The sequence below is a fragment of the Pogona vitticeps genome, chromosome 1 (genome assembly GCF_051106095.1).
Source record: "Pogona vitticeps strain Pit_001003342236 chromosome 1, PviZW2.1, whole genome shotgun sequence".
NCBI classification, from domain to species: domain Eukaryota; kingdom Metazoa; phylum Chordata; class Lepidosauria; order Squamata; family Agamidae; genus Pogona; species Pogona vitticeps.
Window position 1 is genome coordinate 313,583,284 of NC_135783.1, and position 27,240 is coordinate 313,610,523.

Sequence of the window (27,240 nt, forward strand, 5' to 3'; positions counted from 1 at the left end):
CAACGGATGATCCAGAAGCATATTTACACACTTTCAAATGGGTGGCGATGGCAGCAGGATGGCTGAGGGAACAATGGACCTTAATTTAATTCCCTGTCTCACAGGGATATTACAAGAAGTGGTGTACACCTTATTGCCGGAAGAAACAGTAAAAATGTCTATCTTACGCATCCTAAACCTGACGGAAGAGGCTTACAGAAGGTTTAGAGAACTGAATTGAAAGCAAGAATGCACCCTTGGCACTTGACACAATGGATGAAAGCCAATCTGATATGTTGGCTGAGACAGAAAGAGAAAGCCAAAGAAAAGATATTAGAGGCACTTATAATGGAGCAGTTAATAACGATGTTAGGGAATAATATATGTAGCTGGGTTCAAAAGAATCATCCACAGAGGCTTGAAGAAGTGATCTGCCTAGTGGAAGATTTTTGTAAGGCAGAGGGCTTTGGGAGAGATAACTCCTCCTCCAATACATTTCAGTTCTAATGGATAGAATTGCCATGCATTTTACCTTTCATGCGTCATCTAATTTTCTCCGTTGCAAAGATGGAAAACTGGGATCAGGGGGTAAGACTTAGAGTAAAAGGACTATGGAAAAATACTTAAGTGCTCTGTTGTAAACATGTTTTCCCTCTTCGAGCTGGATGCATATAATATCTATTGGAAATAGAGGACCATTTGCTCCTTTCTTCATTGAATATTGGGAGAAACCAGATAAAGGACGTTATTATGGTCTAGCTTGGACGATGAGCCCCTCAGCTTGGAACGCGTCCAACATGCTACTGAGGAAGAGTGGAGGACAATTATAAGTAGTGCCAGAATTAATGAAGTGGCTGGGCCAAAGCCGAAAGGACGCTCAGCTGTGGACGCGCCTGGAAGTGAAAGGAAAGTCCGATGCAGCAAAGAAAAATACTGCAGAGGATCCTGGAATGTAAGATCTAGGAACCTTGGTAAGCTGGAGGTGGTCAAGCAGGAGATGGCAAGAATAAACATTGACATCCTGAGCATCAGTGAACTAAAATGGACCGGAATGGGTGAATTCAATTCAGATGATTATCATATCTACTATTATGGGCAAGAATCCCATAGAAGGAATGGAGTAGCCCTCCTAGTCAACAAAGGAGTGGGGAAAACTCTACTGGGATACAATCTCAAAAATGATGGAATAATTTCAATACGAATCCAAAGCAGACCTTTCAACATCACAGTAATCCAGATTTATGCACCAACCACTGATGCTGAAGAGGCTGAAATGGACCAATTCCATGAAGACTTAAAACACCTTCTAGAACTGACACCAAAGAAAGATGTTCTTCTCATTACAGGGGACTGGAATGCAAAAGTAGGGAGTCAAGAGATAAAAGGAACAACAGGGAAGTCTGGCCTTGGAGTTCAAAACGAAGCAGGGCAAAAGCTAATAGAGTTTTGTCAAGAGAACAAGCTGGTCATCACAAACACTCTTTTCCAACAACACAAGAGGCGACTCTACACATGGACATCACCAGATGGGCAATACCAAAATCAGATTGATTATATTCTCTGTGGCCAGAGACGGAGAAGCTCTATACAGTCAGCAAAAACAAGACCTGGAGCTAATTGTGGCTCTGATCATCAGCTTCTCATAGCAAATTTCAAGCTTAAACTGAAGAGAGTAGGAAAAACCACTAGGCTAGTCAGGTATAATCTAAACCAAATCTCTTATGAATACACAGTGGAAGTGAAGAACAGATTTAAAGAACTAGATTTGGTGGACAGAGTGCCTGAAGAACTATAGATGGAGGTTCGTAACATTCTACAGGAAGCAGCAACAAAAACTATCCCAAAGAAAAGGAAATGCAAGAAAGCAAAGTGGCTGTCCAACCAGGCCTTACAAATACCAGAGAAGAGAAGGGAAACAAAATGCAAGGGAGATAGGGAAAGTTACAGAAAATGAATGCAAACGTCCAAGAATAGCAAGGAGAGACAAGAGGGCCTTCTTAAATGAACAATGCAAAGAAATAGAGGAAAAGAATAGAAAAGGAAAAACCAGAGATCTGTTCAAGAAAATTGGAGATATTAAAGGAACCTTTTGTGCATAGATGGGCATGATAAAGGACAAAAATGGTAGCGACCTCACAGAAGCAGGAGACATCAAGAAGAGGTGGCAAGAATACACAGAAGAATTATACCAGAAAGATCTGGCTGTCCGGGACAACCCATATAGTGTGGTTGCTGACCTTGAGCCAGACGTCCTGGAGAGCGAAGTCAAGTGGGGCTTAGAAAGCATGGCTAACAGCAAGGCCAGTGGAGGTGATGGCATTCCAGTTGAACAATTTTAAATCTTAAAAGATGATGCTGTTAAGGTGCTATAGTCATTGTGCCAGCAAGTTTGGAAAACTCAGCAGTGGCCAGAGGACTGGAAAAGATCAGTCTATATCCCAATCCCAAAGAAGTTCAGTGCCAAAGAATGCTCTATCAATTGCACTCATTTCACACACTAGCAAGGTTATACTCAAAATCCTCCAGGGTAGGTTTCAGCAGTATGTGGACTGAGAACGCCCAGAGGTACAAGCTGGATTTCGAAGAGACAGAGGAACCAGAGACCAAATTACTAACATGCACAGGATTATGGAGAAAGCCAGAGAGTTCCAGAAAAACATCTACTTCTGCTTCATTGACTATGCAAAAGCCTTTGATTGTGTGGAGCAGAGCAAACTATGACAAGTCCTTAAAGAAATGGGAGTGCCTGACCACCTTATCTATCTCCTGAGAAATCTATACCTGGAACTGGAAGCAACTGTTAGAACTGGCTATGGAACAACTGATTGGTTCAAAATTGGAAAATCAGTACGACAAGGCTGTATATTGTCCCCCTGCTTATTTAACTTTTATGCGGAATGCGTCATGCAGAAGACTGGACTGGAGGAATCCCAAACTGGAATTAAGATTGCTGGATGAAATATCAAGAACCTCAGATATGCAGATGATATTGCTCTGATGGCAGAAAGTGAGGAGGAATTAAAGAACCGTTTAATGAGGGTGAAATAGGATAATGCAAAAAATGGTCTGAAGCTCAACATAAAGAAAACTAAGATCATAGCCACTGGTCCCATCACCTCCTGGGAAATAGAAGGGGAAGCTATGGAGGCAGTGACAAATTTTACTTTCTTGGGCTCCATGATCACTGCAATGGTGATAGCAGCCACAAAATTAAAAGATGCTTGCTTCCTGGGAGGAAAGTGATGCTGTCAAGCAAACCTAGAAAGCATTTTAAAGAGCAGAGACATTATCTTGCCGGCAAAGGTCCGCATAGTCAAAGCTATGGTTTTTCCAGTAGCGATGTATGGAAGTGACAGCTAGACCATAAAGAAGACTGACCGCCAAAGAATTGATGCTTTTGAATTATGGTGCTGGAGGAGACTCTTGAGAGTTCCCTTGACTGCAAGGAGATCAAACTTATCCGTTCTGAAGGAAATCAACCCTGAGTGCTCACTGGAAGGACAGATCCTTAAGCTGAGACTTCAATACTTTGGCCATCTCATGAGAAGAGAAGACTCCCTGGAAAAGACCTTGATGTTGGGAAAGTGTGAGGGCAAGAGGAAAAGGGGATGACAGAGGACAAGATGGTTGGACAGTGTCACAAAAGCTACCAACATAAGTTTGACCAAACTCCGGGAGGCAGTGGAAGACAGGAGGGCCTGGCATGCTCTGGTTCATGGATTCACGAAGAGTCGGACATGACTTAACGACTAAACAATCAAAATGGTCTAGCTTTGCGAAGTGTTTGGGATCCTTTTTTTAAAAAATGCTAACACAGGATATATGCCTTGTTTCAACTTATGTCTTGCCATGGTCAGTCTTCCTCATTTTCTAATATCTTCTGCTTTTCCTAGCATTTTGATCTTTTCCAGTAAGTCATGTTTTTTCATGATATATCCAACATATGATAACCTCCATTTAGTCATTTTAGTTTTCCTAAGAGTTTAGGATTCGTTTTATCTTGACACCATTAACTGGTCTTATACAACACTCTACAGTTGTGCCCCACATGATGACAATAATTCGTTCTGTGAAAATCGCTGTTTAGCAAAATCATTGTCTTGCGAAAACCGTTTCCCCATTGGAATGCATTGAAACCCGTTTAATGCATTCCAATGGGGAAAAATAGTCGCCGTTTTGCGAAGATTGCCTATAGGGCAGCCATTTTGCAAAGCACTGATCATCTTTAAAAATGGCTATCCTGCGAAAAATCAGTCCTGAAAACATAGAGAAGCCATTTTGCGAAGTCGCTGATCAGCTGTAAAAATTGTTTTCTTGTGAAAAATTTGGTCCGCGAAGTGTGTTTCGTCCAGCAAAAAACACTCATTGGAATCACTGTTTTTCGAATCGCTATAGCGATCGCAAAACCTCATCATCGTGGATTTGTCATTTTGCAAGGTCGTCGTCTAGCAAGGTACCACTGTATTTCAAATTTATCTGTTTCTCTCTTGTCAGTTTTTTCGTAATTGTTTACATTTCACAGTTCAGTCACATACAGGATTCTGTCATATGCTAGTTTTTAGACTGATCATGATTGGTCATGCAGCAAAGCCTACCAAAAGTGGTGGGGATTTTGTGTAACTTCCTTTCTGCTGGACCTCTAGGCAGCTATACTAACCTTTGTAATAGGTGATGGAAATTTTTGTTTAGTTTTCTTACACCAATTATTGCAATGTTTAAATATACTGGGTTTTTTTGATGATATTGAGCTTGCCTATATTCCATGTTCCAACTATATATTATGTGAAGCACCAGATTTTACTTTTGTATCTATGTGCCTCAGTACTATTCAGTTTTAATCCAGTTGCTTAATTAGCAACAGCGCTGTTCTTATTTATTATTTACTTTTCTCTACCCTGTTTCCCCAATAATAAGACCTAAACTGAAAATAAGCCCTAGTAGGATTTTTTAGGATGCTCATAATATAAGCCTTACCCCAAAAATAAGCCCTAGTTAAGTGAAACCCCTCCCTCCACCATTGCGCAGCAAACAGAAGATGACATGACTGTATTTGAATAAATCTAGATTGTTGTCCATGAAAACAATAAAACATCCCCTGAAAATAAGCCCTTATGCATTTTTTGGAGCAAAAATTAATATAAGACCCTTTCTTATTTTCAGGGAAACAGGGTAGTAGTCAACTGAGTGTCTTCCAATTTGGGAGCCCTGTCTTCCAGTAGTATCTGCTGTTGTGTTTTGGATTGTCTCATTACAGGGTTTTTGAGGAACAAAATTTTCAGATGTGATCTACCATAGCTTTCTTCTAATAACAATTAACCTGAAAGTCACTGGTGTTGTCTATGGAAGAACCTCCACTATCATCACCTTCCACTATGCACTTACCATAACAGATTTTAGAATGATTCTGTACTCCTTGCAGCAAAATCCAATTTGTGTATTATTGGGAATATTTAAAGAATGCAGTCCTTGCTGCATATTTTCAATTAGTATGGAATGTAACTACTGCAAAAATGTTAATCACTTCTAAATGATCCCTTTCTTTTGCACTGCCAGTGAATGAATAGTTTCTTAAGAAAAGTTTATTTGCTTTTCATCTTTAAATATACCAATCTTGCATATCTGCTTAGTTTGACTCAAAACAGTCAAGGGTTTCTGAGAAATGTTGGGTCTTCATTTGTCTCTTACATGAGCCACCAGTTAGGAATTGAGAATGATACTTAAAACTGCTATTGCAAGACTGAAATACCAGGTATTAAGCTATAGGATAGCATCCCTGCTGAAGTGCTGTAAAGAGATAATCACCACCAAGCTCTATGAAATCTTTTGTTTTTGCTGGAGGGAAGGTGGAGTACCACAGGACATGAAGGATGCAAACATTGTCACATTGTATAAGAACAAAGGCAACAAGGGGTGACTGCAATAATTACTGTGGCATCTCTCTTCTCAGTGTTGTAGGGAAGCTGCTTGCCCGTGTTGTGCTGAAGAGACTCCAGGTGCTTGCAGACAGAGTCTATTCAGAATCACAGTGTGGATTTTCAGCTAATAGATCCACCATGGTATTTTCCTTCAGACAGTTGCAGGAGAAATGTAGGGAACAATGACAGCCACTCTTTGCGGCCTTCATAGATCTTACAAAGGCCTTTGATTTGGTTAGCAGGGATGGCCTTTTTAAAATACTTCCCAAGATTGGATGTCCACCTCGACTCCTTAACATCATCAGGTCCTTTCATGAGGAAATGAAGGGCACTGTAGTTTTTATTGGCTCAACATCAGATACCATTGACATCTGAAGTGGAGTGAAACAGGGCTGTGTTCTCGCGCCAGCCCTGTTTGGGATCTTTTTTGCTGTCATGCTGAAGCACGCCTTTGGAACTGCAACAGAAGGTGGCTACCTCTGGACTAGATCAGATGGAAAGCTCTTTAATTTCTCTAGATTGAGAATGAAAACCAATGTCCAGATGAAATGCATCGTGGACCTCCTCTTTGCTGATGATGCAGCTATTGTTGCCCATTCTGTTAAAGACCTCCAACAACTCATGAATTGTTTTAGCCAGGCCTGCCAAGATTTTGTATTAACAATCAGCCTGAAGAAAACACATCATGGGCCAGACTCCCTCTATTACCATCTCCACACAAGAATTGGAGGTTGTTCATGACTTTGTTGCTCAACAATCTCTGACACGCTCTCTCTAGATGTCAAGCTGGTTAAACGCATTGGCAAAGCAGCTACCATGTTCTCTAGACTCACAAAGAAAGTATGGCTCAATAAGAAGCTGACGACACATACCAAGATCCAGGTCTATAGAGCCTGTGTCCTGAGCACACTCCTGTACTGCAGTGAGTCCTGGACCCTTTTTGCACGGCAGGAGAGGAAGCTGAACACCTTCCATATGTGTTGTCTCCAATGGAGTTTTGGTATCACCTGGCAGGACAAAGTTCCAAATACAGTAGTCCTAAAATGAGCTGGAATTTTTAGCATATATACATTACTGAAACAGCAATGTCTATGTTGGCTTGGGTACGTTGTGAGAATCTGATGTTCAAATTCCGAAGGATCTCCCGTATGGATAATTAGTGCAGGGAAATCACCCCAGAGGGAGACCACAGCTGCGATACAAGTACATTTGCAAGTTGGATTTGAAGGCCTTAGGAATGTACCTCAACAGATGGGAAACCCTGACATTGGAGCATTCAGCCTGGAGCCAGGCGTTGTATCAGTCTCTCCCAATTTGAAGAGACACTTGTCCAGCAGGCTGAGGCAAAGAGGAAGTCACAAAAGCAACAAAATCAGGGAGCTGGACAGGGGACAGATTGGATTTATCTTCAGTGTGGAAGGGATTGTCACTCTCGAATCGGCCTTCTCAGCCACACTAGACGTTGTTCCAAGTCCTCCATACAGAGCACGTTACCATAGTCTTTCGAGACTGAAGGATGCCTAACAGTTTGAGGTTAAAATAGTATATTTGATAGTTAAAATACCTTGCCTTACTGTATTTTTATTGTTAGACATTTTCCACTCTTATATATTACTCTTATATATTTTCCACTCTTATATATTACTTACAGTATTTTTTTTAAAAAATGTAAGCTGCTTTGGGAATTTTGTAAATAATGAAGAGGTAGAATTAAATGAGCAAAGAAAGAGATGGGGGAAGAAATTTAAAAAAGCAAAAAGAAAATAAAAAAGAAATAGTAATATGTTATGTGTTATCATTACTTTTTGTTTCTTCCCAAATTTTCTCAAAGTTTACAATGCCCAGTTTGAAGAAGGGACCTGCTAGATTCAAAAGCTTAACTATTTTTAATATTTTAGTGGTACAACAAAGGTATCAACATGCCCCTTGTTTCTGGATTTAATGCAAGAATAGCATAGCTCCCCCACCTTATTTTTTCAAGAAGATGGTAGAGTGAATGACATCATGGAGCAGGTGCTACTGGAAATCATCAAATCACTAACAGCATGTACACTAGATTTCAACTTCGACAAAAAGTATTTAGAACCAAGTCACAGTGGCCAGAAATAAGAGGTGCTGGATCATAATTACTGAGATATTTACAGGAATCATTTTGCTGAATAGTAAAAAAGAATGGACGAGGGAATTTATCTTAAAAAAAATTATAGGAATTGAAAACAAGATGACCCAGATTACTATTTCATAAACTCTGCTTGAAATTGAGAAGGAAGTTGTAGTTTACAGCCATTGAGAAATGGATGTCAGTCATAGTGCTTTACTTAATAGTGTATGTCAAGATCTACCTCAAGGTGTCCAGTTTGTTTATCTTATCTGATTTGTGACATCTTGTTTCTATAGGGCTAAGAAATATATGATTATAGGATAACCTTTTTTTATTTCTAATATGGCTACCACAGAGACTGTTATAGGAATTGGCTCCACAATACAAGGGAAGAGGGATTGACTTCCTCCATTCCTGTCATACAGTATTTCCCAGAAAAATAATTCCTCAAGGCCACTTCTTTGACCTGGGAGAGAGATTAACGGTGCCAGCTGTTGCATGTAACCATAGTTTTGAGAGCTGTGAACATAGATTTTCTGATGGCTTTTGTTGATGTTTTAAATCCTGGTTTTCTGATAGGAAAGGGTTTGAGTTTATGGTTAGCACATCTTTTGGGATTATGTACTGGAATTTGGAAACCTTTTGCTTTTGGTGAATACAATCCCTACAATTACCTTGCTAGCATGACCAGTTCTGCAGAATCCTTATAGTTGTAATCTCCAACTATATTGCTATTGTGTGCTATTTGTCCATCAGTTTGCACTCCTCTATTTGTATGCCTTGGAAGCTAAAACATTACATTTTTAAAGTGGAGGACTATGGGCATTTTTGTTCACAACTATCTGAATCTAGTAACTTTTCTGGATCAGCCTGTCTAGAAACACAGGCTTCTGGGATCTCATTGGCTTATTAGTAGTACTTGGAAATGTTCCTTTTTTATTCCAGAATTTTCTAGCCATCATTTCTAGGAACTATGTTTTTAAAAAGTAACGTTTCCAATAACTCTCCCTCAGTAAAAAGTGCTGATTGTGTATGAATCAGGACTGAAGGATTTTTATTTGCAGGATTTGAAATAATTTATTTCAAGTTTTCTCATCTGGACTAAAGCTGAGGAACAGGGCTTTGGAATCCCTAGAATAAGTTTAAGGAAAGGAGAAATTTGACACTCCACGTGTAGCTCTTCTGCCAACATCCATGACAGAACCAAGACTGGATAATGAAAGCTTGAATTCCCACTCAGAAACTAGATGAAACAAACTCAATAAATGGGAAAGATCACTTACCTTTCCATACTAATATGCCCACACATGGATTGTATGTGAACAATTTGGAAAAAGCAAACGGGGAAAACAGGGGAAAGGATGCTTACATGGGAGGCTGTATTATATAAATAGCATTCTTAACACTGATAAACACAGACAGAGAGGTGTTTGCAGAGTGTTTGCAGATAACATGAAGCCACAGTTAATGCTAGCCATGCTTTGTTCTTTAAGCAATGAATTGTCCCATGAAACAATGTAAGAGTTTGTCTTCCGCATTTCTGTTTAATTTCTCTCTGAAGTATTTTTTTTTCAGCTCACATTTTAAGGTGGACAGCTGAGTAAACATGACAGAGACAGCCATATTCCTGGGATCAGAAGAAACAAGAGACGATGGTTTGAACTAGCTAGAATGTATAAGCCAACAAGGAACCATGACTGGTAATCATGGTTTACAGCTGACTAGCAAACTAATATTTGTATGGAAAAAATGGATTGCCATCAACTGGAAATCTGAGCTACTGCTACATGAGATATATATTGTAAATAATCCTTACATGAATTCATGAAGAATTCACTCATAAACTCATCTGGACTTTGCAGACAAGAACCTACTCTGGCTCATAGCAGCTTCTGAATTATCAGACAGAGTTGTTTCCTAGCTTTTGTTGTTCCCAGATTTAAAGCAATCCAAGTTTCTGTCATGTTGGAAAAGGTAAAGGTAAAGGTTCCCCTTGACAATTTTTGTCCAGTCGTGTTCGACTCTGGGGGCGGTGCTCATCCCCGTTTTCAAGCCATAGAGCCAGCGTTTGTCCGAAGACAATCTTCCGTGGTCACATGGCCAGTGCGACTTAGACACGGAACGCTGTTACCTTCCCACCGAGGTGGTCCCTATTTATCTACTTGCATTTGCATGCTTTCGAACCGTTAGGTTGGCGGGAGCTGGGACAAGCGATGGGAGCTCACTCCGTCGCGTGGATTTGATCTTACGACTGCTTGGTCTTCTGACCCGACAGCACAGGCTTCTGCAGTTTAGCCCGCAGCGCCACCACGTCCCTCTCAGTTGGAAAACAGAGCCACAAAGTTTTGGTTTGCAAACATGAGGAAGGCTGCTAGATAGTTGGCTTGCTTATCACTTTCCAGGAATTATATATGAATTCAATGAGGGTTTATGAATACACTCAAACATCATTCACATTTTCTTTTTTACAATTCTACTTTTTATGCTGCGTTCTCCCCCAAAAAAGTCCTCCTACCCCCTGAGTTTTAAAATATCTTTTTCTTTGCTATTTTTGTTTACTGATGTTTAAGCTGTTGGGTTGCTCATTTCATGGAGCATGCACAATGTAGGAGGCCTCCGTTGATTGCACCTTATGTGACACTCCTGGTAAGGCAGCCAGTAGGTTATAGAGGGATGGTACCAGGCTTCCTGCCTGATAACTGGGACTTACCTTGAACTCACTTTTACTCAGAATAAAAGTTAATGTTGATATAAACAAATGAAATACTTGATTTTGTTAATATTGCATATTTTCACTATATAAGAATACTGGATGTACGAATATTATTATTATCATTGTATATGAGGATGGAGAATAAAATTGGCCCAGAAAAAGAGAGAAAACAACCATTAATAAGTTATGTTGCACCATTTTACAGATATGAGTTAAGATTCAAAATGTCCATCTCCATCTTGTCAAAATCATACCTGCTTCATTTTTTTGTAACTTGATCATTTTTAAGTTCTATTTATATTTTTCTTGCCATGTCAACACTGGAAGTATCCCTCACCTCAGACAATGGCCCGGAGACTCTGTGGCCAGATAGTCTTCTGAAGCTGCTGGATCCTCAGAAAGAACCCCCTCTAGCAGAAGCAAAGGGCTAGAATCAGAGGAAGAAACAGGTTGTCCTCCCAGACCAAAAGAGGGAGACCAAGCATAGGCATGAGCCAGGCAGTAGGCAACTCAATGCACTGCTGCCTGCAAGGAGTGCATTAGACATGGACTATTTGTATTTGTATCCCTGGTGACACGAATATGAATAGTGGCACCACAGGTGGCACAGAGGTCCATTCTCTCCTCCCAGAACCAGCTGGTCCACTCACTGTTCAGCATGCGGCACTCAACGTCATTAGCTTTGTCATTGCACCAATCACAGCCAACTCCTCCCCGCCTCTCTGTGCAGCTGGCCACTCATCAGCTGAGCAGGGAGACTCCCAGTCCCACCTCCATGCCAGAGTGGTTTGCTGTGCAGAGAGGGAGGGAAGAGCCATCTGAGCTTCTTCCCGAAATGTCATGACAAGGAAAACAACAGAACCAAGCACTGAGTACCAAATGGTGAGTGTGCTAGCAGGTTCTAGAGGAAAGGAATGGACCTCCATGGCACCTTGGTGCCTCTATTCATATTCATAGCCAATCTGTAGTGTGCATCCTTCAACTTTGAGGCTTCCTCATGAGTTTAGGATCCCCCTGAAAGGAGGCCCTTCTTGGGGAGCTCTGATGCTGGAAAGCCTCCAGTGCACAGGCAACTCAGAAGCTTAACTGTAGGGAGGAATGACTGCTGATTATATCATTTGGGATCACCTGAAACACCAACAACTAAGCTTTATTTTGTGAACCTTTGCTCTGTGAATAAATCTTCTTTGCAACTTGTTACCTATTGCATTTCTCCCTTGTCAAATTCCTGGATGAGTGATACCCTGGCACTCTGAACAAGACACTTAGTTGATTTCACTCCTGTCTACTTCCTGCCTGGACTGACACCCTGGTAGGAATGTGATTTATGGCTAAGCCTCAAGTCATGTTCTGACTCTTAGTGTTGCCTACTCTTTCAAATTCTCTGCTACTGTTTACTTTGTGCACTCACTCAGCCTGGCCTATTAGACCTCCCTTTTGACATCCCTGAGCGACCACACGCTTCTCTGTCTTCTCCGATGGCTAGACATCTTCAGGACTAGAACAGGACACCTACAATGGTGCATCTGGCTCTTATCCTTCCAATTTTATCTTTACAACAACCCTATGCTGTAGATCAGCCTGAGAGTGAATGGCCTGAGGGTGTCTAGTAGGTTTCATGGCTCCGTGGAAGCTTGAACCTTGTTTGCCCAATTCGCTCTCCAATACTAACCTCTGCAACACACTGACTTTGAACTGACAGACTTTTATTTCTTGCTAAATACAGTATGTTGATCTGCTAAAGATATCCTGTGACTTGGATAAAGCTGCTTGACCACGACTAGAGTTTTCCTTACTTCTAAGGCAATGGAGTTTTCACTTCAGGTCTGTGCTGGGAAGTTTCTCTTCAGTGTGCAAACTACAAATGTTGGGGGCGGGCAGGCAGACTTAGTATGCAAGAATGGACACGTTAGTGGCTCGTCAAGGCTCCAGACATTGGCATTTGAGATTGTGTGGCATCCTTAAGGCCTGGAGGGCCAGCACCCCTTTTGTTTTCTCTTGGGCACAAGCCTATAAAGTCTACACAATCCAGAGCTTTTCTGTCATGTTGAAAGGGTAGGGTTTTTTCCTGTCTGGGAAAAGTAGTTTTTGCCAAAAGCCCTCTAATCTAAGGAGCGCTGGCTAAAGGCCAAAAATGTGTCATTTTTGTTTAAGTGTGAATTGTCACACTGCTCTGTTTTCATCTTGCACAACACAGTCTCTATGAGTTGTGTTCCTTTGTGCTCTTACAGCACCACAGGATAAACTCCAGGTGCTGATGGCAATGCCTCCCCCCCCCCCGGCCTGCCCACACACAGCCCTGAACTAGAAAAATCATGCCTGTATTTACAGTACCGCTGCCTGGCCCATAGCACACAGATTGTTTTGGCCTCTCCTGAATCTTCATTTGTTCCATAGACAGATGAAAGGCAGGCTACTCAGCATGCAGATAATACCGCAGGTTGGCGTACAGAGGGGAAGTGATGGGGTGGTAATTTCCCCCTCCTTGACTGGGCTACAAAAGTTCTTCTCTTGTTAGAAAAGGGGGATTTTAAATGGAATTTCAAAACTGAGACATTAAACAGCACAGAAAGGTGTGATTTAGTTTTAAAACAGACACACATTTCCCCTCCCTCCACAAACAGGAGTTCAGGGTCTAGAAACTAATTTGGGCGTGGCAAGATTTGGGAAGGACATTTTTGTTCATGTTCTAACACTCTTTACGCTGAAGACAATATAACACAATTTGACCCACCCAACTTAAGCACAGCATTATGTCGTGGAAGATGACTTTCACAAACCAGGTTGAATTATTATAGGAATTACATAATGTTTTCTTATACAGAAATCATTCTGATGATGTCTGCATGTAGACTGGTTGTTATGGCATGAGACTGAAATTCTCAGGCAACCGTTTCTCAACAAGACCGAAAAGTGTTGGCGACAACACTTTCATTAGAGAAAGACAATGACACTGCACTTTCCCAATCCTCCTCTCATTTTTCCCCCTGTCTGTCTCTTTAAAAGACTTCTGTATTGTCTTGGGCTCCCCTGGAAATGCAGTAAGGATTCCTATCACATCTTGGTAGCCATGGCAACAGCAGCCTTTCCCATAATGAGCTGCATCATCTGAACTGATGTCACAGCATCATGCAGCAGGTCAAACAAGGCACCTCCTAGTATTGCATCCTACAGATTGTGCTGTAAACATCAAAGGACGATGGTGTGAGCAGGAGATGGTGAGTGTTAACAGGAGCCTATTCTTATTTGTGTGTTGCCTCCCTGATCTGTATGGGATTTTCCTATTATCAGAGTGTCTGAGTTTTGCTTTCTGAGGATGGATTTGGGGAAGAGATACTGCATGCTTAAATATAATCTTTTTCCAGCAGGAAGGCTTAGACAAAGGCCTACCAGAAGCAGACTGATTCAATAATATTGATAATTGACCTTACTGCTTTTCTGAAGAAATCTATAGAATATGTGTGAATTCCGTACCCTATTTTCTGATGTTCCTTGTTGATTTGATTCTTATTTTCTGTCTCTTGGAGCCATAAAAAATTTAATTCCACTATCTTGGAAATAAGATGAATTCTTTCAAAAATCTATTTTTGAACCTCTGCCTTTTTATGTGAAGGGAGCATCCTATATTTTATCATGGAAATCTTTGGTGGTTTGTAGCATCATTGTTTACCTCCGGTAGGTTTCAATAGCAAGATATCAAATTAACAACAAAAAACACATACATGCTAGCCAGTGCCGAAGAAGCAGCTGGTACTGTATTGACATTAAATGGAATTTTGTGTTCTTCCCTTGTTTTACAAATGGTTTACGAATGGTGGGATGTACAAACTTTCTGTCCAGAAAGTACTGGAAATATAGGTGCTCTCCATTCCTGAGAATGTTGCTGCTAACACTGGAAAGAAATGCTTAGCAGATTTAGACATATCTTTTACAAGAGAGCAAACAAGACTTCTACTGCAACTGCGGTAAATGAATACCCAACAAAATCAGGATTGTTGAAATATTTTAAATATAGTGAAGGATCAGTGGTAGTACAAACCTCTTACCTAATGGGAAAATGCACATATACCCTTAAGGCTTTGATTTTGTGTTTAACGTTAGATCAGTAGGTTGTTCTTGATGGCTTCTCCATCTTTTTGTTTTGTAATCATATATTCGTTCCTCTTGTTGTTTTTGCTTCTGAGCATCAGCATGGATTTCACTTAACCTCTCTTCCGGATGGGTGGGATACAGTAATTCATTGTCTCTAAATGATTAGATGAGTCATTGTTTCAGCTGTTTGCTGGGAAAAAGAAAGAAAATATGAGACACGTGTCAGTTTCACTGGCCAAGGTGTCCACTACGAACTAGGGAGTGGTCTCCTTTCTGCCTTGCTCAACATCCTTCTTGTTTTCAAAATGCAGCTAAAGCAGGAAAAAAAATAGCTATCATCAGTAGTTTGTCTTATTGTTTGATTGAACAGGTACAGAACAACATGGGAAAACTCAATGGGTGAACATAGGCAGACTGACTGTTAAGAAGATATAGTGTATATGTATTTAAAGAAATGTGGTAAAGGGCTGATTGTTTTCTATAGCCGTCTTAAGCACAAAGGCCTCAGCTGGCATTATCCGTAATGGATCTTTTTGATCTTAATTAGGCAGCCTGCACTGTAAACCATGTGCGTTATCCAGCCTGATGGAAGCATACATCTGTTCTTTTAAATCAGGAAAGAGACATGAGTGAAACAGCTTTATTTACTGAGATAGTTCAAAAGGGACATTGTGCTTCCCCATGAAAAGGCGTCTCTAGAGGCTACTGGGTGTTCAACCACCAGGCGAAAAGCATGAGTTAGCAAGAGAGGGAATGTCTGGCTGCTGGCTGGATTAGAAAACATAGCAAAGAAAAACACAACCAAAAACAAACTAACACTGATTATCTGGAAATTAACTCCAAGAGCAGATGTTCCTTGTTCAGAAAACTAGTGTTCTAATAGTAGTACCAAAGAATGTCTCAGCAACAGAGGAAAATACAGATGTATGCATGTGTTGGATCTGTTATGTAATGAGACTCAAACACACATCATCTGGTTATCTCCTGTTTTATGGTGCAAAACTGAAGCTTTAATTTTATTTTCAATTTTTAAAGATTGGTTCTACTAATCTGGACATTTTGTTAACAAGGAAGGTCAAGGCCTGCTATCGGCCATATATTATTTTCCCCATATCCTGAGCAACCAAAATGGATTACAAGAAATTGAGTCTTCTGACGGACTGGATACAACTTACATTTCCCTGAAACACTGAATTCTGATCCACATTAGAAGGAGGAGGGGTGCAGGCTTGGCCTGCTGCCCTTGATGACAGTGGGCAGATGTGCAGCGAAGGGCCACAGCTCAGTGGCAGAGCATATGACTTGCATGCACATAATTCCTGGTTCGATACCTATCATCTCTAGGCAGGGGAGGGGGAACTATACCCTGAAACACTGGAGAACTGCTGCCGGTTAGGGTCAACAATATTATGCTAGTTTGATCAATGGTCTGACTTGAAAATAAGATAGCTTGAGATATTGTATTCCTGTTTAAAAGAACTTGATGCAGAGTTGGCTAATAAGGTGGAATACCTGATCTTACCTCTATTCAATATGATTGCATTTGCAAACAGCTATTTCAGTCTATAAATTAGAAGCCCAATTAATTAAATGGCCAATGTGCTAGAACTCTCACTCTGCCCTGCCACCACCTATATATTTTTTTGTATTCTCAAAGGCTTTCATGGCCGGGATCCAATGGTTGTTGTGGGTTTTCTGGGGTGTTTGGCCATGTTCTTAAGGTTTTTCTTCCTAATGTTTCACCAGTCTCTGTGGCTGGCATCATCAGAGGGCAGGAATCAGAACACCAGGGCACAGACAGTGTTCTGACTCCTGTCCTCTGATGATGCCAGCCACTGAGACTGGCAAAACATTAGGAAGAAAATCCAAACAGCCCGGAAAACCCACAACAACCGCTATATATTTTTTCTCATTTCTACATATTTCTAGAAATTTTAATATTTTTGAAGTACAATTTCTCTCTGTCTGTCTTAATGTTGTTTCCCTGTAAAAGTGTAATAATAGACAAATGGTAAAATATATTGTTATTTAATACACCTAGAACTACTAAACCAGAGACAGCCGTCTATTAATTTTTGGATGCCTTATTTTTAATTTAAACTCATTACTTATTGTTCAAATAATTATAACAGAAATGTGTCCTTAGTGTCATATTTTCTCTGTAGAAGGATTCTAGAAATAGCATGACTTTTGTTGCTGGAAGGGTGGGGCATAATGACAAGACCTCAGAAATAACAGATTCTTTGTTCAAGCAGTTATCCTGGCATTGAACAAACCTACTCAAGCATGTAAAGCAGTTCCTCATCCTCAGCCTGATGCCATCCAGATATTTTGGACTTCAGTTCCCAAGATTCCACACTATTGAGCATATTATATGAGGCTGGTGAGATTTATAGTTTAAAATATATGGAGTACAGGCTGGTACAGGCTGATTTACTGTATTTCCCTACCTTCTACTTTTTCTGAGAGTATAATTGCTTTTTCCTTATATCTATGTCGAATGTCACATTATAGTTTTTACTTCTTGAAAGACTGATGTGGCTAATGAGGTTTTCCTGCAAAGAGCTACAGTAAACACCAAAAGGACAGAATAAAAATAATATAAAATGAGGTGTGCTTGTGGCTATTCAACCTTGGCTTTGTTAAGAATGTTTTAATTAAAAATAATATTCTGAGCCCTAAGGCGAAATCCAAAAGGAACCAGGTGGACTAAATGAAATTTGCTACCTTCAGAAATAGAAGTCTGTCATATAAGATATTTAGCTGACATATGTTAGGAGAGTTGAAAGTTGATTAATTAGAATTAATCACAAGCTAGAAGTATGGATATTTAACTGGAATTTCTTGTGAGCTAGTAAGAGTCTGGTGAAATAATGGGATGCTTAGCTGGTGGTTCTAATAAAGGGGTGGATTATGACCCTTTCTTCCACTGAATCATCAGGTAACCTGTGACAGAGTAATTTTATTCATTTAATGGAAAGCAAAGTACAAACTTGCCTAAGTGGTTTAATTTAGTTTCTTGGTAACTATCAGAATGAAAGTGCCATATTTATATTCAGAAATAAGAGAGAAATTTTTAGCTTCCCCTGTGGTCACTTTGAAAATCCCTATCTTCTAAGCTTTTCATTCTTGTCTTCTAGGAAATTCATTCTTGGCTATTAGACCAGATAAATGTCATCGACTGCCACTAGCCAATCAGAAATATTATTCTATTAAATGGAAACCAGCAAAACATGTATCTCACCAAGCCAAATGCAAAGACCACTGGCTGAATCTTGTGTCACACCCACTGCTTGACTTACTTCCGAGTTGTTGCAATAGCAGGCAGCCGGCAAAAATGGAAGGTTTACCAAGTCATACATATATGACAGGCTGCATCTGCCTTGACAAATGTTCAGGGCTGCGTTCATGTAGATAAAATGAGAGAAAATGGTGGTATAATTAATATGAAAACTTGGAATTTCCTAATCCCTTCATTCATTAACATCCTTTATTAAGCATGCACTTCACCATTAAAAGACTGATGTACTTAAAACACAATTATTCCTCAGGGAAGTTAGAGATCATTGGCTTAGCCATGATCTGTACTATAAGACTGGTGAGTCTCAGGCTTGCACACTCCTTTTCACTTTTCCCATTTGTCCATATTAATGAGAAAGAGAGTACAAGCCTCTAGTGACAACCCATAGCTTGTACTATACAAATTGAGTGAATTGTATATACTCCAGTTAGTTGGTTAGCTAGTTTATTTGATTTCTGTCTTGACTGCTTTCCCTAGAAGTCCCAAGGTGGCTTGCATAAACAAAACAAAACAAATAAAAACATACTAATTACAAATTGTTATACAAATATTTTAAAAAGTTATATAAAAAGTATAAAACAGATTTTGAAAGATCTCCCCTGATGACTCCCCAAAAGCCTCTCCAAACAGTTAGGTTTTCAGTTGCCAGGAGGGAAAGAGGACTCTCCTGAGGAAGGGAGTTTTATAATCCAGGAATTCAAACCAAGACATCATATTAAACCATGATAGGAACGTATGTTCACAAAAAGTGGATTCTAATGTCCCTTGAAACCTGAGACTCTATCTCGTAGCACTCTCCATACCTAGGAGGGCCTGGCTTCTTGGTTAGTCATGTAATGGTGGGGATGGTTGACCAATGAGGTGTGGAGGATGCCAGGAGTCATAGCTTCGCTGTCGATTAGGCTCTACAGAGGGTACTGCCAGAAGAACTATGACTTCCAGGAAACACTGCAATAGGATGGGGGCAAGTAAGATATCAAATTATAACCAAAAGCCCTTCTTAGGAGTAAAAAAATCTAGAGGCCTACAGGTCTGTGTTTGTGCAGTGAGATTTCCAAAATTCTGCCTGGGAAATTTTTGTAGAAATCAGGGAGTTGCAATCTGAAAACATGGAAGAGCACAACCTTAACATTCAGTCTCATGTTCTGAAGAGTGTATGAATGGATAACTAGAATATAGAAAATAAAATCTCTTGAGTAAGTCATTTCATTTCCATGTTACAGAAATTTCCAAAATATTCTAGACTATTGAACACTAATAGAATATGTATATTATTATTTGCTTTGGAATAGAATGTCATTCCCAAGTCTTGGAGCACAATTACTATCAGCCTCACCACATGGATAATGGCAACAGTAGTACAAAAGATCTGGAGGGCAACAGATTGGGGAAATCTGGGTTAGAATATACTGATTAAAGAATGAAATGCTAAACTGATGGATTTTGTCCATACTCAAGTATTTATTTTGATACTGTAAATAAGAGAACCTAGCGGTTCGAAAGCATGCAAATGCAAGTAGATAAATAGGGACCACTTCGGTGGGAAGGTAACAGCGTTCCGTGTCTAAGTCGCACTGGCCATGTGACCACGGAAGATTGTCTTCGGACAAACGCTGGCTCTATGGCTTGGAAACGGGGATGAGCACCGCCCCCTAGAGTCGAACACGACTGGACAGAAATTGTCAAGGGGAACCTTTACCTTTAAATGCTGTAAGCCGCCCAGAGACCTTTGGGTAGTGTGGGCAGCATATAAATTAAATAAATAAATAAATAAATAAATAAATAAATAAATAAATAAATAAATAAATAAAATAAGAGACTAATTTGTAGCCCATGGCTACATGAGACACATTGGCTCTTTCTGTGGTCCTCAGAGCCACTGCTCTAAATTTTGGTAGTGCAGCAGTTGAAATAACCACATTTTAGAAATCATAGAATTATAGAATAATTGAGTTGGAAGGGGCCTACAAGGTCAATGAGTCCAACCCTCTGCTCAATGCAGAAATAGAAATCAAAGCAGATCTGACAGATGTTTGTCCAATTTTCTCACCTGCAGCAGGGTTTTGTGTGTGTGTGTGTTTGTTCATACAAAGTGCCTGGGAGATTCGTGCCTTATTATGGAAGAGGGCCACTTTTCCTCTGGGAAAGTTTGGTTTCCCTCTAAAACTCCTTTTGGCAAGGAGACGTGGGGGAGAAACCAATCCTGATTGCCATTGTACATTGGCTCTTTTGGCAGGTGTGTGACCCATGGCAGGATCTGGATGGGGAAAAACCCGCCAAAGTTGCCTTCACCTATTTAAAAAAAGCCTTTCACACTTTTAAGATGAAATATACATATAGAAGAGGAAAAGCAGTTTGCATTTACAGACTCCTAGACAGGATTGGCATAATAAGCAAGAGGCCTCCATCTTAAACAACAACAACTTTTCTGGACTCAGAATAAGGACATAAGACCAGTAGCATTGCAGGGTTTTGTTTCCTTTGAATGCAATGCTCGTGTAATATTTACTCTGCTTAAAAAAGCGAGCACAGTGGGAGCAAATAGGCATTTCTTTATAACCGCTTCCCTGTGGATCCCTCTGACTTTGCTGCAGATATTACACCCTTCATGAAACATCCACAGTCCTTTGAAAACCGGTAAAATAGACTCATTGACAGTAATCAGGCAGCAAACTCAGGATATTGTAATGGATGGAGTGGGACCAAAGTAAATGGGAAATTTTTCAGAGAATAAAAGGTCTATTTGCATGATTGCTTCTCAAGGATTTTTTTAAATGGTATGATCAAATAGAAAAGCTAGATCACATTGGATTGCACTGGAAAGGTTTGCTTTGCTGGCTGCAATCTCCTTTAAAGAGACCCATGATCCAGTCCCATCCCTTTAAAAAAGGTCCCATTTAGGCATAGAGCGAGGTTTACAGTTTCCTACATGTTGTATTAGGAGAACAAACCTATCAATTCTAAAGGAAATCAAACCTGAGAGCTCACTGGAAGGACAGATCCTGAAGCTGAGGCTCCAGTACTTTGGCCATCTCATGAGAAGAGAAGACTCCTTGGAAAAGACCCTGATGTTAGGAAAGTGTGACGGCAAGAGGAGAAGGGGATGACAGAGGATGAGATGGTTGGACAGTGTCTGCGAAGCAACCAAACTTGAATTTGACATAACTACGGGAGGCAGTGGAAGATTGCCTGACCTTTCCACAGCCATATTAATTATATTTCTGCTTCTAACTTAAGAAAACTTTGGCTCCAGCCAGTTTTACTGAACCCAAAGAACTCATCATTATGAATAGGAATGTGCTGCTCTGCTGATGTCAAAAGTTTGGAGATTAGAGCTTGGGTAAATTTTTCTTTTTGTGGACTCCCAGAAAATCTTAAAAAGTAACTACCTTTCTAGCTATCTACACTGCTGCCTGAGAAGGATTCACTACCTATCTACACTACCCTGTCCCGTATCTTCTCTCCCTTCTCCATCTTCTTTCTCCACAGAACCAGAATGAGCTTCCACAGGCTCTCCACGAATATCTTGTCTTTCAGAGGCTTGCTATGAGGAAGAGAGACTCCCTCACATGAAAATACTGTGGGTGAGGAGACCAAATGAGAATGTCTCGTTATCACTGCCAAATGCTATTTAACCAGGACTAGATTTTTAAACGTTAAACAACATTTGCTCTCATCATGGCAACAGCGCAGGTACATTCTGGTTCCTCCTCCACCCATAAAAACTTACTCTGAGGAAGGACCTCTCCTTCAGAGAAAGGCATGGGCACTTCAAAGAGTCCTGATAACGTTTCACTGACAGCTTTACATGCATGGCACATATAGTACAATGTGTGGACTCAGGCAATATTGCTATGTGTTTCCTTGCCAGCCTGCCAGTGACACACCACCAGTAGGCAGTAATAACTTTATTATACAGAATTATAAACAGACGGAAGGTTATAAGTAATACAGGAATTATGGTGAAAATTATAAGTGGATGAAAGGCCAGATTGGATTGGTTACAGTGGAACAATTTTGACACAGGATAAAGAGTGGATTCCAGCATCAAGTGACCTATTTGCCAGTTACTGGAAATCCTCCCAAACCCTGCTGAGCAATTAGGTAATGGTTGTACCAAATGGGTATGACTGCCCTCTGGGTATTCATACTACTAGAAGGCAGCCCACTGCCATCTGTGGTAGGTGGCTGTGGCAGCTTTCCTGAGTCAGACATGCCCCTCTTAGTCCCCAGTCTATGATTCCACTGGATAGAATCTCTTGCCTGGGGATAGGGCTGACTGCCCATCTCCCTTACCAAGGATCCACTCCGATGTGAGAATTCAGTGCTACTCAACTGCAACCAATGACACTGTGACACATTCAATATAATGCAGCATGCAAGTATGAGTATTGTCATGCACAGAAAATAGGAAGAGTGGGTGAGTCAAAGAACAGCAGCAGCAGTCTGCTGGAACTCTGGTCAAAGTGCTCCCTTGTGATTGCCTAGCAGACTAGAAGGAAAACCTCCTCTCTACAGTCTGCCAGGAAGACCTCACCTCTCCCACACTCCATCTTGGCTGGTTCTCCCTTCTTCTGTGCTGCCCCTACCAAGGTGTGAAGCAGCCTGGTATGGAACTAGTACATGTGGCCAAGCCAGCTCCCATACTCCAGATATCACCATACTGTAAAATAGCATAAGTGCACTTGGGTGACCCCTGCTTACAGTTTGACGCAGCACTGCCATGATATAGGAGTGTATCAGGGCATGTCTGAAGTAGAAAGATCGTGAAAGCTGTAAGGGGAAGCATCCTGATGTCAGTGGCAAGTGGCAGCAACGAGCACTGGACTAGGGGTGTGACTTGCCGTCTTCAGATCTGCAGCCAGATCCATGTAATTCACTTGGCTCATATTCATGAGAGGTCTGTAAGAATTCCTCCACCAACCCATGAATATCACAGTGTTGATGTAAATGTGCAGTCTATGTTAGCTCTGTAAAAGAAAGGCCATGTCCCTACTCTGATCTCTCGTGCTAGTTTTGGGCAAGCCTAAATAGAAAAGTGGCTGCTGCCAACCATTTGGTGTGGAGGTACGGCTGTTTGGCTGAATCATGCGGCTGCTGGCAGTTTTGCAGTGCAATCCTTTTCTTGAAAGTAAGTCCCACTGTATTCAGCTGGGCTTACTCTCTAGTAATCTATAGGACAGCAGCCTAAATAATGTTAGCAGCAGCTATAACTTAGCTTGGTTATTCAGCTTCTGGAAGAGAATCCCAAAGTACGTTATTGTTCTCCCTCCATGAATTGATGAAATCCATTTCTTTCCTGGAGAGTCTGATTCTCAGCAAGGCTGACTCAGCACTTTTATCATTCTAAGGTCAACAATGAACTCTAAGCTAGAACTAGGTCTGCCATTGATTATTCCTGAATCTTGTCTTGTCTAAGAGACTGAGACATTATAAACAGAAATGCTGTCTGTTTTGCATAATACGACACCTTTCAGGGTAAATTTTCTAGATTATAATTTTTTTTAAATCCAGTCTCTTATATTTCCCCCTCTCTTTTTCAGTCTGTGACCTGGGGGAAAGAAAAGCATATCTTTATTATTTAACATTATTATTACAACTATGGCCATAGGTCAGCCATGATAGATATGCAAGACTAAAACACGACAGCAAAGCATATAGCATATACTGTACAATCTATTCAAAGCGAACTGAAATTCAAATTACAATTAAATAAAAGTTCCTAATCTGATTACTGCAGTGATTGAGTCAAATGCTTTCTTATTGTACAAGTCATTACACAGAATGTTACAACCTTCACAGTAATTTCATTTCAATCAGAGAGGAGAAAATATATAGATATCAGGTATATGATATATACTCTCTCTATATATTCTCTCTGTGTGTGTGTGTGTGTGTGTTATACTGCACATTTTATAAAGATTCACACAATCTACTTATTTTCCAAATTATAAACATTACCCAGATAGACCTGAGTGTGTGTGTGTGTGTGTGTGTGTGTGTGTGTGTGTGTGTGTGCACATTATAAAATGTACAGTACAACAGGAAGTGTTCCACAATTTCCACCTTACCAGATATCATCATCTTGTTGTCTGAACTTTTCCCTCCCTCAGTTAATGATTTAAAACTTCAGTTTGGTGTTCAGTGAGACAATAACTCCAATGTGTTGTGTTCATGTGCGTTGCACGTATCAAATACAAATGTAATTGCTTAGATCATTCTTTTAAGGCTATGTCCAATCCAGGAAATGAGCAAAAATGTTCCCATTAATTTTAGAAAGACTTAAATATTGTCAGATGGTAACTATTCCACCAAACATTGCTCTCCAGTCCACATAAAGAAGAATATAGTCCACAAGTGGTTTGAAGTAGAATAGCAAAGATTTTTGATAATCTAAGGACAGCAATAATTTTGCAAAGCACTTCCTACTCTAATTTAATTACAATGCACAAAATGTACAGTACTTGGAAAAATCATGGGGGAAAACAGCATTACATTTCTGTTTCCACAATACCAGATTGGCAGGGGCAAAAATGCTGATCATAAGGGATATGTCATATCTTCTCTCTAAAAAGGCAGAAGGTAGAGCATTGAAACCGGTTAGCGTAAAAGCCCTCTTGTGTCTCACAAAAAGAAAGCAATATCACAATCATGCTAAATGTAAACTGCACATCTCTCAAGACTCATTAATTTCAGACCGTGTTTCTCCTTTTATGCAGAAAGGCCAGGGAATGTGAATGTATTTGTTTAGATTGGTATCCTGTTGATGATCTGTTGAGCAGAAAATTCTGTAAGCATAGCACATGTACACACAGGCCTACATAAATGTTACTGTCACATGAGAGTTGAACTCCGGGAAGAAAACTTGTACTCTGTTTGCCTGCCAACAGCAACACTTGTGCAGGATAGCCCCGTGTTGCTACACAATGGAATTTCTGCTCAGTGAAAAATCAACAATGTATTGGCTCTAGTTTATTTTAAAAATGTATGTGCAACACACAAATTTTTAAAAAATAAAATGGAGCAAGTTAGTCTGAAGAAGTGGACTTGTCCATGAAAGCTCACATTAGAGTATGAAGGCGCCACAACACATTTCTATTTTTATAGACAATTTTTTGGGTTTTTTTTATAGACAGGTTTTGACCTGATACAACTTGGAGCAAGTAAAAATACAAAAAAGACGTTTATCAATAAAAGCACAAACATAACAATGAAGAACAGTTGAAACAGAGCCAAGAGGTTAAAAGATCTATAATAATATTAGGAGCCAGCTGCAAAATTAAACAGTATCTGTATAATATTATAGTATGTTCTGCATTCTTGAATTTGGTATGACCTGGATATTTTGGAACTACTGTACTGTTCATTTCTGTGGTGGTTACACAAACACCGTATAGTTAATCGCTGATCTCAAGATTCCTTTAGGTTATGTATTTTCTTCTGAGAAATATGCAGAAACAAATTGGATCAGGGGTATTTATGCAACTCTGTGCAACTGCATAGGAGCTTGAGGACAATAAATTCTTCTTATGCCATTTGCCATTTGTAGGGTTAAGAAAGATCAGCAATTTCAACTGAGGAGAAGGGGAATTGCAAGGAATACAATAAGGGAAGGGGAGTGGCAGTAGAACACACACATACCCCAATGAAGCTCAATCCCTTGGTTGTGCCAACTGCTGAGGTGCTAGGGAGGCTCGACTGAGGTCACCATGTGGTATTTATATCCTCTTGCAGTCACTTTGCCACCCATTTTGAGAAGCCGTGGGGCAAAAAAAAGAAAGACTTGTGTTGCCGTCTAAATAGCCTTTTTGCATTCTGGAATATTATCTTTCCTTTGCTCTCTCTCACTAGCTTAGTTTACTAAACTATACTGAAATACTATTACACTATTAGAGCAGTACCTATGACTATGGAGGAAGAGTCAAGTACGGACCTTGAGCAGCTAAATCATGCAAGTAGGGTGCTGCATAGCCATTTCTATTTACCCTGATTCACAGGGTTTTTTTAATAAACAGAGGTGCAGAAATGTCACAGGCCTGGGGAAGGAGGGGTTCAGAATGTTTCCTGCAGGTAGAGGTTAGCTCAGTCCTGATCTAAATGCCCTTTATTCAGGTACAGAGGAGGCTGTGGGACTTCACACCCTTAGTTTCCATATCATGTTTCCTATAGGTGGTGGATGGTGGAGATCATGGTGAGGAGTTTTTCTCCCATTTGATGATCTTATTATTCATTGGTGCTACAGTTTTACTTTACAAATGTGGCCCCTTTCTGAAAACTGAAAGCCTCTTCTTTTTACCCATGTGGACCATGACAGACTGGCCATGTGAACCCCCTTTCCATTTAAATGGGTGTGGTTTCCTCTGAAATCCGGCTAGAACTAGTTGGAAGACGTTAGACTGCTTTGTACAGTGAGATCAAGATGTTATGTTTTGTTAACTATTTCCTTTGTTTCTTTATACCGTAGCTTAGAAACAGAAAATTCTCTTCTCTTACGTTGTTCAACAAAGACAGAATGTATTTTTTTTCCAAAATATTGGTGACTGTAAATTCCTGTATTTCAAAAGCAGATAAATTTGCAAAAGAAAGAGACAGTTTCACATTAAATCAAAAAGGTTATACTTAGGATGCATCCCACAAGCAAGCAAATTCAGATCACAGATCGATTTCTGCGTTCAAAACATGGGCACATTGACATTTTGTTTCTGTCTGAACTTCCACCTAAGCTCATTAAACACTATAAAATACTGGTTTTCATTTCAACATGCATGTTGTTACTTATTCCAGAGCTTAGAGTCCTTAGAAATTGCTACAAATAAATATGATCAGTATTCTTCATGTCTTAACAGATACATCTTCCCCCACACCACCAAAAAACTATTCTCCTTTAGGGATACAGTACATTTGGGCCATTGGTCCAATACTTTGTCTGTTTCTGTCTAAAGTAGCAGAACTGTGAATGTTGACTCAAGACAGATGCTGGGTAACAGACTGCTGAACTTTCTCCAGAAAAATCAAGTGCAAACCCCACACCTGATCACACTGTTGCCCTTTGATTTTTCTGAACAAATACAATGGATCAGGCATGTTCCCCCTTCAGCAGATGCTAGGATACAAAAGCAACGGAGATGTCTAGAATCTT

General features: G+C 40.2%; 1 protein-coding gene across 1 annotated transcript in view; it reads left to right on the top strand.

Moving 5' to 3' along the window:
- The first annotated feature begins 13,556 nt into the window (after window positions 1–13,556).
- AKAP6 (A-kinase anchoring protein 6) overlaps window positions 13,557–27,240 on the top strand; it is a 335,833-nt gene continuing 322,149 nt past the window's right edge. The window contains exon 1 of the mRNA XM_020788446.3: window positions 13,557–13,926. The gene's annotated coding sequence lies outside the window, so the exon portion shown is untranslated. The remainder of the gene's footprint in view (window positions 13,927–27,240) is intronic.